The sequence below is a fragment of the Notamacropus eugenii genome, chromosome 6, assembly GCF_028372415.1.
Source record: "Notamacropus eugenii isolate mMacEug1 chromosome 6, mMacEug1.pri_v2, whole genome shotgun sequence".
In the NCBI taxonomy this organism is placed as follows: Eukaryota; Metazoa; Chordata; class Mammalia; order Diprotodontia; family Macropodidae; genus Notamacropus; species Notamacropus eugenii.
The window spans coordinates 127647976-127660542 of record NC_092877.1 but is presented as its reverse complement, the minus strand read 5'-3'; the positions used below and the strand labels follow the sequence as shown (position 1 = coordinate 127660542).

At 36.7% G+C, this 12567-nt stretch overlaps 1 pseudogene; it reads left to right on the top strand.

Moving 5' to 3' along the window:
* LOC140512126 (uncharacterized) overlaps positions 1-12330 on the top strand; it is a 28698-nt pseudogene extending 16368 nt beyond the window's left edge.
* Positions 12331-12567: the final 237 nt, after the last annotated feature.

Genomic DNA, 12567 nt, shown 5'->3' with positions numbered 1-12567 from the left:
TCCCTGCTTGTATTCTTTCACCATTTATCAGTTGGGGAATGGCTTTTATTTTTTATTTTTTGATAAATTTGAATCAGTTCTATATTCAGTACATATCTGAGAAAACAAGCATTTATCAGAGAAACTTGTAAAAAATATTACTTCATTGTCTATGACACTCTTATCATAATGCAGTTTTGATTATCTCTTTTAATTAGATTCATTTTTGCTTTTACTTTGTCAGAGATCATGATACTTGTCTTTTTTACTTCTGCTGAAGCATATTAGATTCTGCTCCAGCCCTTTATTTTAACTCTGTGTGACTTTCAGTTTCAAGTGTGTCTCTTCTAAACAACATATTGTTGGATCCAGCTTTCTAATTCATTCTGCTGCTTCCTTTTATGGATAACCTCATTCCATTCACATTAACAATTATGATTCCTGTATATTTCCTGGAATCACATTTTATCTTTCTGTCTCTCTGCCTCTGTCTCTCTCTGTCTCATTCTCTGTCTCTGTCTCTGTCTCTGTCTCTCTCTCTCTCTCTCTATCTGTCTCTCTCTCTCTCTCTCTCTCTCTCTCTCTCTCTCTCTCTCTCTCTCTCTGTCTCTCTCTGTCTCTCTATTTCTCTGACCCTCTTGTTCCATCTCTTTCTGTCTCTGTCTGTCTGTCTTTCTCCTGTCCCTCTTCAAGAGTTTGTCTCCCTTAATCTGCCTTCCATTTTATAATTTTCCTTCCCCCATACTTTCTTTTATTCCATTCCTCACCTATTTTCCTATAAGGTAAGTTACTTTTCTAAACACAACTGTGAGTGTGTGTATATGTATGTGTGTGTGTGTATGTGTGTGTGTGTGTGTATTCTTCCCTCTTTGAAACAATTTAATTGGGAATGAGGATCAAGCATTGCCTACCACCTCACCTCCCCATTTTCCCCTCTCTTGCAAAAGCTCTTCCTTGTGTATCTCATTTTTGTGAGAAATTTACCCATTCTATCTCTTGTCCATTCTCCCAATACATTTCTCTTTTTCACCCCTAAATTTTTGAGACCATTCCAACATAATTGACTTATACCCATGCACTTTGTCTCTGTAAACTACAAATCTGCATAGCATACTACAAAGCAGAGATGCCACCTTGCTGACAAAGGGCCATATATATAGTCAAAGCTATGATTTTTTCCAGTAGCAATGTAGGCCTGTGAGATTTGAACTATAAGGAAAACTGAAAATGGCAGAATCAATGCTTTCAAACTGTGGTGCTGGAGAATACTTCTGAGAGTTCCCTTGGATAAAAAAGACATCAAATCAGTCAATACTTAAAGAAATTAATTCAGACTATGCATTGGAAAGTCAAACATTGAGGCAGAAGCTTAAATACTTTGCTTACATAATGAGAAGATGGAAGTCATTGAAAGAAAAAACCCTGATATTGGGAAAGATTAAAGGGAAAAGGAAAAGGGGGTGGCAGCAATTGAGGTGGATGAATAGGATCATGGAAATAATAAAATTAATTTGGACAAATTTGAAGAGATAGTGGAGGATAGACGGGCCAGGTATACTATGATCTGTGGGGTTATGAAGAGTTGGACACAACTGAATGACTGAACAATAACAACAACAAAATATTAAAGTTCTTAAGAATCACATGCCTCATCTTCCTATTATTAGAATGTAAACAGTTCAATTTAATTGAGTTCTTCATGATTATTTTTTCATGTTCACCTTTTTATACTTCTCTTGAATCTTCTGTTTGAGTATAAATTTTCTATTGACAGGTGTTATTTTCTTGAGGAATGTTTCCAAAACACACTATTAAATTAAATATCTATTCTTTACACTCCCTTATGATTACATGCAGCTTTTCTGGGTTCTTGATTATAATCCTGGTTACCTCACCTTGTGGAATATCATATTCCCAGACATTCATTTCTTTAAGGTGAAAACTAATAAAGTCTTTTGAGACCTTGACTGTGGTTCCATGGTATTTTACATGTGTTTTTTTTTTTTTCCTGGCTGTTTGTAGAATTTTCTCTTGGACCTGGGAAGCCTGGAATTTGACTTTAATATTCCTAGGAGTTTTCATTTGGGATATCTTTCAGGAGATGATCAGTGGATTCTTTCAATTTCTATTTGACCCTTTACATCCAAGATTCAGGTTATTTCTCTTGATAATTTCTTGAAAAATGATGTTTTAACTCCTTTTTTTTAACCTTGGCTTTCAAGTAGTACAATAATTTGTAGGTTGTCCCTTCACAATCTATTTTCCTGGTTGGTTTGTCCATTGAGGTATTTCACATTTTCTTTTATTTTTTTCATTCTTTTGACTTTTTATTATTTTTTAATGTCTCAGGGACTCTATCATCTACTTGCTTAATTCTAATTTTATTTTAAAAATATTTTATTCAATGAGCTTTTGTATCTCTTTTTCCATTTGACCAATTATGCTTTTTTAGTAATTATTTTCTTCAGTTCATTTTTTGTGCTTTTTTTTTGCTTCAAATTTTGTTTTTTTAAAACATTATTTTTTTCAGTATATTTAGTGCTTCTTTTACTAAACTGTTAATTCTCTTTTCACAATTCTCTTCCATCACTCATTTCTTTTTCCAAATTTTTATCTGCCCCTCTTATCTCTTTCTTTAACTTTGCAGGAAATCTTGTTGGGCTTGTATCTAATTAACATTTTTTTTCCTTGAGGATTTATTTTGTACGTGTTTTCTCATTATTATCTTCTTCTGGGCTTGTGCCTTAATCTTCTCTTCTATTATAGCAGTTTTTATGTCCAGTTCTTTCAATGTTGTTTGCTCATTTTTCATCCAATTTCTTGACCTTGAACTTTGTGTTAAAGTTGGGCTCTGATCACTCACAGCTAGAGAGACATTGTGCTAAGCTTTAGGCTATTATGTGCTTCTCTTTTCAGATTTACTTCTGGGAATATCCAATTTTTTGATGCTAGTATTCCTCTTTGCTTTGGAAATGTGACCAGGGCCCCTGCTCCCTTATGACCAACCACAAGAGCTCCTCTGTGGAGCTGTAACCCAGAACTGTGTATGGGCAATAGAATCGATGATTAGCACCACTTGTACCTGGTACCAACAAAGGGTCCCCTCTGACTTCTGTCTAACTAAATGTCTGATGTCTGGCATGAGAGTTTCTGAAATTGTTTCAGCTGCTGACCTTATATAGGCACTGGACAGACCTCTACCCTATCATCACAGACTTCTCCTGCTGACCTCTTTAAGTGTGCTTAGGATGGAAAATTTCTTATCTTGAATTTTTGTTGACTCTGTTGCTTTAAGAATTGATGTGAGGTATCATTGTAAAATTGTTAGAAGGGAATTTGGGGAGTATTCACCTGGGTAGCTGCCCCTAATCCACCATCTTGACTCTACCCTTGTTTATATTCTTTAACAGTCTAACATTGCATGAGTACTTAATCAACACTTCTAAAATGCTGCAACCTAATAGAGATCATTTGTGATGTGGAAATTCATGAGGAGAGGCTTTTTGATGAAGTGATTAGACAACCAGCTTTGGAGACAGGAAAACCTGGGTTAAAGCCTTGGCACCTACTGGTTAAGTGACATTGGGGAAGTCAGTTAACTTCTTGAAGTCCCAGAAAATTGTTTAAGATTAAAGTTTACAGATTAGCCATAGATTAACTGAAGTGGCCAGATTTTCCTTTGCAGAAACCAAAACAAACAAACAACCACAAAAACAATTCTGATTTCAAAGCCACAGGTGAAGAACAATCCCACTTAGAGACTGTGCAAAATACAGAACAGAAGAATCTCAGGGTTGTTCTCCAACTTACTCTCCAGAAATACCTAAACGGGGGTAAAACACTTTGTGAAGATAGCTTCTATTGGAGGACCTACAATGAAAGGTGATCCATTGGCTCCCAAGGTGGCTTGGTCCACTTTTGAAAGAGTGTAGTTAAGGGATGAAATACAATGGTTGAAAAATTTTGGTATAATGCAATAGTATCAGCCCATTTTATTTTTAAGAAGCAAAAGTTTTTGATTAAGTAAGATATGATTGGATTGGAAGAAAAGATGTGAAGTAGATATGAAAAAGATTTGTCTACTGTTTTTTAAGTCCTATGCATGCCAAATTTCTTTTTAATCTCCATTAAATTTTTCTCCTTCATCTTCTTCTCCTCATGTTTTGCCAACAGCAAACTATGATTGTGTTCCTAATGTAGAATGTGTGTGTTCATCCTTCTTTGCCGAAGAAGGCCATGCCACGGGAGAAACAATAACATGACTTGCATTTGATTTTGTTTGTGGAGGGAGGGCTGTGCAGGTCAACAGCCTCACTTTTCCTCCAGAGCCATCTGAATCCAGTGATCAGGCATTCATTAAGATGACTGGAGATGACCCAGAATGAGGCAATTAGGGTTAAGTGACTTTTCCAAGATCACACAGCTAGTGAGTGTCAAGTGTCTGACGTGAGATTTGAACTCAGGTCCTCCTGACTCCTGCACTGGTGCTCTATCGACTGCACCACCTAGCTGCTCCCTAATGTAGAATATATATTTACTGAATACTATGACCAAATGCCCATCTATGTGAGTACTTGCTTCTAACCCTATTCCATTTGATTGAAGTGCACATATGGACAAAAGCATAAGTCATAGCCTTCATTGTTACTGAATATTAATGGAGTCAAATAGTGATATACCTAATAATAAAGTTGGAATAACATATACAAACTTACTTATGCTAGCCATTTTGAGTCTTCATTATATCCTGTATGTAACAGTTCATGCATATCCCTGTGGGCTATTACAATTTCATGAAAAACTTTTTACAGTCTGCATTTACAGCAATGCAAATATATTTATATATCAAAAGGAACTAAATAAAATTAAAATTATGCTTCATGTCACCTTAACCCTAATGTGTTCATATTTTTTGTTATATTTGCTTTCAAATTTTGAAGATTTCAACAAATTTTGTTTTCTAAACCTGAAAACAACCACAAAAAATTCTTATTTTTCTAAGAGTTATATTACAGTGTCCAAACATATGACGTAGAATGGGAAAAAGCAATGTCCACCAAAATTCTTCTTTTACAGTCAAGGACAATTGAGGTATAGGTACAGTCAATTAAGAAGGTGTAACTGGTGCTGGGGGAAGGAGTCAAGAAGCCAAAAGGGGGCTGGAGGCTCCTTAGGATACTTTGTAGATTGGAAATCTCATATCTTTAATTTGTGTATATTTAGGAGTTAAATGTCATATATATATATATATATACACATATAATACAAATTTTTAAAAAAGCAAATGTAGATGAAATGTCTACACTAAATGTATTCGAAAACCAAGTGACAGCACAGCGTGACATAATGGATTTGGGACAAGAAAACCTGGGTTTGAATCCCAGAACAGCCACATACTTCCTTTCTGACTTTGGGGAAAAAATCATCATACCTTTTTGGAACATAATTTTCACATTTTTTTTAGAAATGAAGTGGTTGGATTAGATGTCCTTGAGTTTCTTTCCAGCTCTAAATGTATGATCCTACAAATAGTCTACAGCATAAAGGGAAAAATGTGAACATTACCAAAATATTAATTCTGCAAGACATAAAAGTAAGAAAATTTGTAAAATTTACAGTAAGACCATTTCTGTAAAGTAAAGCAAATTCTATACCTACTTACTCCTTTGTTATATGCCTGATCGAAATTAGGTGGATTTTTTTGCAGGTTTTATGTGCCTTTAGATGAACATTATTTAGCTCCCACATATATTTAGCTCCAAGGCCTCTTAGCTTGTAAATGGAACATACTCTGAGGAAATAGCCTGACTGAACTGTTGAAAGTATCTCAGCAGTGTCTTCCTATCTGGCTCCTGCACTTGTGAGCATCCCTACTGAAGGTGAAGGGACACCAGTCTCCAAATCTCACCCCATCTTAGCAAATAGGCAGGGAAAATTGATGTTGTCACCAGCTCATATCTGCTATTTCCCTCATCCAGATTAGGCTGAGCTAGAGAGAAAACCCCTGGATAAAGTTTAATAAGCAACCAGATTCCTCTTGGTAACTCTTAAGGATCAGAGGAAAGGAAATGAACTGAAATTTGCAATATGGTCATTTAAGGAATATAGAAAAAGCTTCTGACAATGAAGGCTAAAACAGATGAACTTAATTAATGAGAATATTTGGGGAATTTCCTTCTCTGAAGCTCTTTAAGAGAAATAAAGCTTTTAAAATCAAACTGAAATGTCCTTACTCAAAGCACTTTTTATGTTATCATATGACAAATACCTGTTGGACTTGAACAAGACCTACCTAATAGAACATGAGACAAAAAGAAATAAGTATCTTGCTATCAGAACCTGTAAGGATACAACGAGCCTCTTCTTATTTTAAAGCCACAGTAATTGATTTGAACAGGAAACGTTCTATTATAAAACAAGAAAGTTAAAGAGGCTGCTGTCTTTGAACCTTTTAGAGAAGGACAGGATGGGGCTAGGAAGTAAAACGAGATCAAAAAGAAAACCTAGAGTTTAAAGAAGAGTGCACTTGTAAATCATCAAAGTAAACATAGTCATGGATAGATGTCGATAGTACTTAGCTCTATAGTGTTACCACACAAGAGCAAGTCAGTGTGTTTTAGTGGATAGAATTGGACATGGAATCAAGGAAACCTAGATTCCTCTTACATGCAGTGAGTGACCCTAAGGAAGTCATAACCTCTCTGCACCTCTGTTTCTTCATCTGCAAAATGAGGAGAAAAGTAGCATCAGTTTCAAAAGATTGGTATCATAATGTATGTAAATGGTTCTGTATATTGAAATCACTACAAAAGGTAGTTATTATTTTGTAAGGTAAGCCAATCTAACAAGCTTAAAAAGCTAAAACTCATGCATTCATTTACAATGGATAAGATTATGCTAAAATGACTGACCATTTTTAAAATATTGTATAGGCATGAATTCTGTTTAAATCTTAAAATCATAGCTTTTTTCATTTTTTTTAAGGAAGGAAAGATACTTAAATTCTTCTACATCAAACTGCTCCTGTTACAGGTAAAGAAACTATGGGTCAGAAAAGGTGACTCAGCATGGCATAGAGTGATGGACTTAAAGACAAAAAGGCCTATGATTAAATCTTGGTTCTGATGCCAGCCACTGACCATAAGCAAATCAATTCAATTCTCTCATTTTTCTCATTCCCCAAATGGAAATAATAATATTGGTAGCTCTATCATAGAGGCTTTCTGAAACTTCAGTGAAGAAAGAGAAAAATAACATGTAAAAAGCTATGTGGCTCCTTGTAGAACTCAGAAGCCCTGATTTTTAGTAGTCAGATTCCTATCTAGGCACTTGGCTGCTTTAGAACCTGCTGGGTCTGACCACCGTCCCTTTGGGGAGATTTGGGGAGATTTAGGACTTCAATTAGTTATATCTTTCCATCATTCTGAGAAAAATGGAGTGATAGTAAAGGACAGCGTTACAATTGAGAAAACACCATTGGCAAAAAAAAAACAAAACTGTTACATTCGAGACTTGGCTGCTTGATGTATACTCAAAGCATTCTAAAACTTTGTCCTTGTCCTTGCATTTTTATTTACTTGAGATTCCAGCCAAACTAAACTACTGATCCTTGTGAAATTCCTTATGCCATTCCCTTCGCTGAACATTTATAAAGGCCATAACCTACTCCTTGCTTCCACTTCCTTATCATTGCCACTTTTCAGAATCTTTAGCTTTCTCCAAATATTCATTTTGGTGCCCCTCTGATTCCTCTTGCCCAACAACTCACTACCATACAAAAAGGGCAGCTAGGTGGTGCCGTGGAGAGAGCACCTCAGACACTTGACACTCATTAGCTGTGTGACCTTGGGCAAGTCACATAACCCCAATTGCCTCATCCTGGCATGGCTCTGAAGGAGAAGTGAGGCTGGTGACCTGTACAGCGCTCCCTCACTCAAAAAAAAGAAAGTCAAATGCAAGTCATGTCGTTTCTCTGATGGTATGGTCTTCTTCAGGAATGAAGGATGAACACACACCATATGAAAATATTCTTACCTTTTCAATATCTCCAAAAGTGGCTTATGTAGATCTCTCAATACTCTTGATCATATTTTATTTGTATTTTACTTAATCTGTGCAACTGATCTAAACCTCCCATAAGCCTCTTCTTCTACTTCCTTACTTCCCCATTTTAAGCAGAATATAAACTTCTCAAAGGCAGAGACAGATGAATTGTTTTCTTAGTTTCCAGAATATAGTACAGCCTGTTGGAGTTCTTTAAAAATCTATGATGAATAGTGTTGATTTGGATAGTCCTGTGAGGAATTTAGTCCTATGAAAGCAAAAACAAGGACGTCCTACTCCTTTGCCTTCTTTCTACACTTGGACCTTAGCATCACAAATGTTCCAGTGAGGTAAGGGACAATAAAAATCTGGATTTGAACTGTCTGATGTCTTTATCTTTATGGACTGCCTTTATCTAAGAATGTTCTCAAACATCATCTATGAGGTATTTGTCATAACCTTAATAAATCAGTGCTAAAGGGTATTCTCTACTCTCAAGAATATGGACATTTATAAAAGGACAGAAGTCATTCCCTTTTTCTCCTTCCATTGTCTTTTTTGATTTAGTGATTTCCAAGAATTCTAACTTTTTATTTATTCATTCATTCATTCATTCATTCATTTGTTCATTTATTTATTTATTTATTCATTCTTTCCCTCCTTTCTTCATACATTTATTCACTCATTCATTCATTCATCTACTTGTTCATTTATTTAATTACTTGTTTATTCATTTATTCATTCATTTATTTATTCATTCACTTATTTATTTATTTAGCATTCCTCCCTCTCTCCTTCAATTCCAAGGCCTTTCACACATTTACGAAGAAGAAAAGAGGAAAGCTCATTAAACTATCTTCTTACAAATAGAACCAGTGGAAAATTATAAGATTTTTGCTGGCTTGCTCTCCCTCAGCACAATGTCAGATTCTAAATTTCTTGCCAAGTTGGTATGAAGACAACTGGGTCCTTTTTCCCCATTGTAGAATGACCCATTATAACATCAAGGACCTCAATATACACAGGAGGGCTTGCTGTACAGGTTCTTAGATATGTTTTTCTAAAAAGGAAAGTAACTTTTAAGGGGTCAACCATCACTTTAATCCAGCACATATATCATTCACTCAGTTCAGGGGAAAAAAGTCAGCACCCTGAACTTCAGCGAAAGTACAAACAGAGAAACAAAGATCAACAAACAGGGCTTCCAACTCTCTGATCATAAGCAGATCAACAAACAGATCCAATTATCTTACCATATATACATAAGTACCAGGGAGAGAATTACGAACAACTGAGTTTTCAAAGTGATAGGAGGGGGCCCTTAGCATCTACCCAGAGTCTTATCTGACCAAACAAACACTTCCAATGAGTAAGCCCCAAAGTAAAACCTCACTTCAGAGTATTTATACACTTTTTCAGAGCCAGAGGGCATTACAACCATTGAGAACAAGTACTTCATTAGAAATTAGCAACAGGTGTGGGCCTTCCTACAGAACAAATCTCCTATAATCAAATGTCCCCTAACTGGCAGACCCATTAATAACTGGGGAAGATCTTTAACTCATAATTGCCATTATGCTCATTTAGGAGGGGACTGTGAGATTAACTGGCTGTTGTAAATCCTGAGTTTTGGATATTTATTTGCAGAATTCTAACTTTCATCTATCATTTTGAACTAAACCCCAGCTATACATTTGTTTCATGAAGACAGCACTATGTATTTTGAGAAATTTTTCCTTAGCTAGAAGATACTACCAGGCTTCTAAAACCAGTTTACTTCCTTTAACTACCTAATGATACATTTAAAATCTTAAGGACAACTCTTTAAAAGTTTTTGTATGTCCAGAAAGATCAGTATCCTTATACAGCAGCCCATCATAAAATGGCAGATTCTACTAAAAGTTAAATAAATAAACATAAATCCAGAATTTTTGTTTGTTTGTTTTTTGGTAATTAATAGTTCCTTTCCTGAGGAGTCAATTATCTAATTCACAAGAACAATTATTAAGAAAACACAAATTTCATATAAAGTGAATAGATTACCACTTTTATTCATGACCTAGGAATTTGTAACTGTAATCCTACAAATCTTAAGTTTTTAGCTAATTGGAATGAACTGTACTTTTGGCTGGAAAAATATTTAAATATCTTCAAAAACTGCCATAGTACTCTCCCTCTAGTCAACACTGCTTGTCTTACAACCATAAATGAAACCAAGAACTGCATTCAACAATAAAGATGAACTTTCTAAACCTATCTCTTCTATAAAGAAAAATAGATTTTGATTTTTGCTATTTATAGCATATATGCCTAGGTATTTCCACTCAAATTTTTTTTCATTGGGCAAAGAACCAAATCCCATCTTCCTTGCAGCTTGTATCTGATTAAGTAGATTTGTTGTCCATCCTGTTGTGTAGATTCACTGGGACAAATTTGTGCTTTGTATAAAGACAAGAATTCCCAAAGAATGGAATTAAATAAAAGAATATGGGTTGCCTCTTAAAATGTATATATGGGGTTCCATTTAATTTTAGTCATCAAGTAGAGGCTGGATGATCACCTGCCAGATAAGTTATGGAGGAGAATATTTTGGAAGATGTGTTTTGGGTTAGATTAATGGAATCCCTTCCAATACTGTGGTACTATGGTTCTTTTTTCAGTTCTGGATGCCATATTTTCGGAAACACATTTATAAGTAAGGGAGCATTGACAGGACAGTCAATGCATGAGTTTGGGCCATTTAGAGATCAATGAAGGAAATGGAGACTTTTAACTTGGTAATCAGAAGCCCTAATATAGCTGTCTTCAAGTATTTGGAAAACTATCATATGGAATTGGGATAAGAGTTTCCTGAAAGGTTTCAGAGAACAAAACTAAGAGAGATGACTGGAAGCTGCAAAGAGGCAAATTAAAGGTAGTATTTTTTTTTTTTGTAGCCATCGGGGGGCTTTATTAATGCAAAACCAGAGGGCCAGAGGTTTAGCAAGGAGCTAAACAAAGGCAATGTTATAGGAAAAGTACCAGATTTATATCAGATGATTTTAGGGTATCCTAGTGGGGATTGGAGATCTAGGATAAGTCTTGCAAGATAAAGACTTCTTGCAAGATAAAGGCACAGGGTGAGGACTATGTACGTTACATGATAAGGAAATCCCATTCTCCAGAATGAGGGATGGGAACAGGAAACTTTATGTTCCCCGCAGGATGAAGGGTGGGGACAGGGAATCTTATGGTCCAGGATAAGGGAAAGTTGTAAGGTGTAAGGGGAGACTTTGGGGCATCAAGGGCTTTACAAAGTCAATCAATGTTTTAACTCTCAGGGTATTGTTTCTATCCACATCATTCCCCACTCAACCACTAGGTAGGGGACAGGGAGTATTGGGGTGCAGAGGGAAGGGAGCACCTCCAGTATACCCAGTTCCCTAACAATTAGAGAAATGAGGGAATTGAACTTATTCTTCCAGACAGGACTTTTGAAGGTGTGTCCAGGTCCCTGGCCTCCAACCGCTGGACCCAGAGCCTTCCAGTTTTGGCTGGAGAGGAGCTATGGTTGGTTGTCTCTTTTACTTTTGGGACTTCGCAGACTAGAAAATGCATGTCTCTCAGGGAGGGGAAGAAAAGGTTAGGGACAGAGAGAAGGCTTACATCTAGGCAGTAAACCAGGAACAGATGCCCAGAGGACTCAGAGACCCTAAAATGGGGTGCAGGGACCCCCAAAGAAAACCAGGCTCTAAGGCTCACCAACTCACCTCCTTCTAGGTCTCATGGAGGAGGAGAAGGAACAACACAGGGCAAACAAAGGTGCTGGGGGAACAATACAGGATAAAAAATCTGCTCAGGCAGAGCAAGGTGCCTTTTCTTTGAGTCTGAGAGACCAAATTTCCTACTAAGCTTGTTTTCTTTAGAAACCCCTTTCACAAATTACTTTTCTAGATTACATTGAGGTCAGGCTGTATTACAATGGAACACCAGTGGTTTTTCCTTAAGATCTTTTCCCTGAATTCCCCTCCCAGCAGTCTCTAAGCAGCCTCTTGCCACTTTTCCCAGCTTCCCAGGAATAGAGGAGAAAAGAAAAATGTGACCAACCCAGTGCAAGGGCGTCCCCTTATACGAGAGTCCACAGTCCGACTGACGGCCCAGAAGTCAGTGGAGCTACAGACGCCACTGGCAGTATTTGGGCACTCCAGAGGTCTCGCTGCTAGGGAGACGGTGGGAGCAGAAAGGTCTGGGAAAGGGGACAAAGAAAAGGGCACTTACCTTTTATCCCAGTGGCTAGGAGAAGATCATCAGAGTCCAATTAATATTTAGACTCCCGGGTTTCAGCACCATTTTGTTGAAGAGAGAGAGATGAGAGAGCTGGTTCAAAATGTGAATGAATTCACTTAGACCTTCTCTGTAGCCATTAGGAGCTTTAGTGATGCAAAAGCAGTGGGCCTGAGATTTAGCAAGGAGCTAAACAAAGGCCAGGAGAGTATTTCCAAAAAGATCTTTCTGGCAACTGTTCAAAAATGTTCAAAAATATAAGAATACCTCAGGACCTAATGA